This window comes from Solanum pennellii, chromosome 4, assembly GCF_001406875.1.
Source record: "Solanum pennellii chromosome 4, SPENNV200".
Taxonomy (NCBI): Eukaryota; Viridiplantae; Streptophyta; class Magnoliopsida; order Solanales; family Solanaceae; genus Solanum; species Solanum pennellii.
The window spans coordinates 7746174-7750337 of NC_028640.1; positions in this window are offsets into that span (position 1 = coordinate 7746174).

Consider the following 4164-nt stretch of genomic DNA (forward strand, 5'->3'; position numbering starts at 1 on the left):
GGGAAATAATAGATGTTGAATTTTAGAAGTTATTGAATTGTCTTTTATTAATGAGTTTAAGTCTTCCGCATTGCTTTATGTTGATATTAAATTGAAATGTTAAGGTTTAGATTGATTGGTTCACTCACATAGGAGGGTAAATGTGGGTGCCAGTCGCGGCTCGGTTTTGGGTCGTGACATTTATAAAAATATTTTATTTCATAATGGACATTTATTATTATTATCGGTCAAATAATTAATATTTTTTTATTTTTGGGAATCGTGCTAAATAATATACAATGGTAGTGCTTATCATTTGAAATATATTGACGAAAAGTTAGATTACTATTTTACCCCTAAGTTTAATTAAACATCTAATTAATTAAATATTAACTAATTGTTATAAAATCAATCTCAAAATAATATAAGTATTAAGAGAAGAAGACAAGAGAAGTAGGATGGAAGATAGAACTTGTCTTCTATTCAAGTGTCTACGTCAAATGGTGAGTGATATCTCTATTTATAGTGTTGAGATATCACTCCCAAGGTCACCAAATAATAGATGCATAGTTATCTCTTAAGGTTCTTATCACCTTTGAAGCACTTATATGAAGCCAATTGATTGTTGGATAACTCTAATGGATCATCCACATAAAACAATGGATTTATAACACTAATAATATTTTAATTATTATAAAATTTTGGCTATTTATTATAAAGACAATGCAAGAATCATTATATTTATTTTAATAGTATTTGACCTTTCAATTTTCATGTGATTTTCATGTTTCCGTATTTTTTCAAAAGCTCCAAAGATGAAAAGTTAGATTCATTTTACCCCTAGGCTAAATTAAACATTCTAATTAACTAAATACTAAATAAGAATATTTAAATTATTATTTGAATTGTTATTTATTTATTATGAACACAATGAAGGAATTATTATAATTATTTAATCCCAGGCTAAAATAAACATTCTAATTAATTAATATGAATTAATTTTTGTAAATTCATTGTATAATATATGTGGATTATCCCTTAGATTTATCCATTATTAAATGGGTTCATGTATAGATGCTTCCAAGATGATAAGAACTTTCAAGATAACTATGTATCTATTAATTAGATGACATTGGAGTGATATCTCAACACTATAAATAGAGAATAACTCACCATTTGGAAGACATACTTGAATAAGAAAAATTCTCTCCTCTATCTTATACTTCTTGTCCTTTTCTTCTTATATTCTGAGCTTTCTTTACAATACATTATCACCACGAAGTTGCTACTTCCAAATGTATTATATAAATATTATTATTTAATTCACATATTCTCTCATAATTTCATTATGTCGAATTTATCCAAACTTGAGTTTATGGCATTAGATATTTCTGGAAATAATTATCTTTCATGGGTACTCGATGCTGAGAATCACTTGGCTGCTAAAGGTCTTGATGCCACTTTTACTCAAGGAAATGAAGCATCGAGTCAAAATAAGTCAAAGACTATGATTTTCCTTCGTTATCATCTTGATGAGGGCCTGAAGACTGAATATCTGATGGTAAAAGATCCACTTGAATTGTAGACTAATTTAAAGGGGAGATATGACCACCTAAACGCAATAGTGTTGCCAAGAGCTCATTATAAGTGGATGCATTTACGGTTTCAAGATTTTAAGACCGTAATTGAATACAACTCTAGTGTATTCAGGATAACCTCCAGTTGAAATTATGTGGGGAGACTATAAAAGATGAGGACATGTTGTAAAAGACACTTACTACTTTTCAAGCCTCAAACGTGATATTGCAGCAGCAATATCGTGAAAAGGGTTTTCAGAAATATTCTGAACAAATCCCATGTCTTTTGGTGGCTGAGTAACATAATGATCTTTTAATGAAAAATCATGAAGCTCGTCCCACTGGAGCTGCTCCATTACCGGAGGCAAATGTGGTGGGAGCACGTGTTCAATCTGAAGTAAAAAGAGATGATCATCGGGGATATAATAATGCACGGAAACGTGGCAAAGATAAGAGACGATACACTAATCGTTGATGTGGTGTTCATAATAAAAGGGAGAACAACATGAGTTCTCAAAATAACCCTTCAAAAAGTAATTGTCGTCGTTGTGGCATGAAAGCCACTGGACGAATGAATGTCGCACAAATGAGCATTTTGTACGGCTCTACCAAAATTCCTTTAAAAAGAAAGGAAATAAAAGTGGTGCTTCCTCTTCCAACGCTCGAGCTAAGTCACATATAACTCTTAAAGATGATGATAAGCCGGGAATATCTCAGAAATATGATAAGGATGTTGAAGCAAATTTGGCTTTAAAGGATGATGTTTTTTATGGTCTTGGTGACACTACTCATATGGAAGTTGATGACTTCTTTGGAGATCGAAACTGATGTTTGATCTTTTAGCTGGGGAATGAAGTCTGTTAATATTTTACTTATGTGTTTTTAATTAATATGTTATTCATGTTGAAGTATTTAAATTTCCGTTGTTAATTTTGTTTCTTCCTTCTTTTAATGCATTTTATTTTAATGAAAATCAATAGAAATCCCCAATTGTCAGTTGGATTCAAGATGAGTAATGGAGATGCATGCCTTCTTGATAGTACTACAACACATACAATATTAAAAGAAAAGAAATACTTTTCTAATTTGGTTATGAAAATGGCATATGTCAACACAATATCAGATTGTACAAAATTAATTGAGGGCTCTGGAAGAGCGATCTTATTACTACCTGGAGGGACAATATTAAGCATTGATAATGCATTATATTGTAGTAAGTCTCAAGGAAACTTACTAAGTTTCAAAGTTATTAAAAAAATGGCTATCATGTTGAGACGACTAATGAAGGAAAGGTTGAATACCTTTACATTACTACAATTAATGTAGAGAAGAAAATTGTGCATGAAAAATTATCTGCACTTTCTTCTGGGTTGTACTATACAAGTATAAGTAAAGTTGAATCACATGCTGTAGTAAACAAAAGGTTTACTAATTTTAATGATTTTATCATTTGGCATGACCGGCTGGGCCATCCCGGATTTAATATGTTGCGCCAAATCATTGAGAATTCACATGGGCACACCTTAAAGAGCCCAAATGTCCTTCAATCAAAGGAATCCTCTTGCGCTGCTTGTTCTCAAGGAAAGTTGATCATTAAACTATCAAACAATTAAGGTTGGAATTGAATCCCCTGCGTTTCTGGAACGTATACAGGGTGATATATGTGGACCAATTCAACCTGTATGTGGACCTTTTAAATATTTTATGGTCTTGATAGATGCTTCTACAATATGGTCACATGTGTATTTATAATCAACTCGCAACATGACTTTTGCGAGATTGTTGGCTCAAATAATAAGATTGAAAGCACAATTTTCAGACTATACAATAAAGACAATCCGTCAAGATAATGCTGGTGAATTTACATCTCATGCATTTAATGATTATTGAATGTCGACTGGTATAACAGTTGAACATCCAGTTGCGCATGTTCACACTCAAAATAGTCTAGCAGAATTATTGATTAAACATTTGCAATTGATAGCTAGACCATTACTAATGAGAACAAAGTTATTTGTGTCTATGTGGGGGCATACTATTCTGCATGCAGCAGCACTTATGCGCATAAGGCCGACCAATTATCATGAATTCTCCCCATTACAATTGACTTTTGGTCAAGAGTCAAACATTTTCCATCTTAGAATTTTTGAATGTGCGGTGTATGTCCCAATTGCTCCACCACAACGCACAAAGATGGGGCCCCAAAGAAGGTTGGAGATATATGTTGGGTATGAATCTCCTTCAATCATAAAATATTTGGAGCCTATGACTGGAGATTTATTTAAGGCAAGATTTGCTGATTGTCATTTTGATGAATCAGTATACCCAACATTAGGGGGGAACATAAGTCGTTTGGGAAAAGAAATAGATTGAAATTCATCATCTCTATCTCATCTGGATCCTCGAACAAACCAATGTGAGCAAGAAGTTCAAAGAGTAATTTATTTGCAGAACATTGCAAATCAGCTACCAGATGCATTTACTAATCTTCCAAGGATTACTAAATCGCATATTCTAGCTGCTAATGCTCCAGTTCGAGTTGATATCTCGAAGGGATAAATTGTTAAGACAAATGAGTCTAGACCACATTTAAAGCGTGTTAGACCAA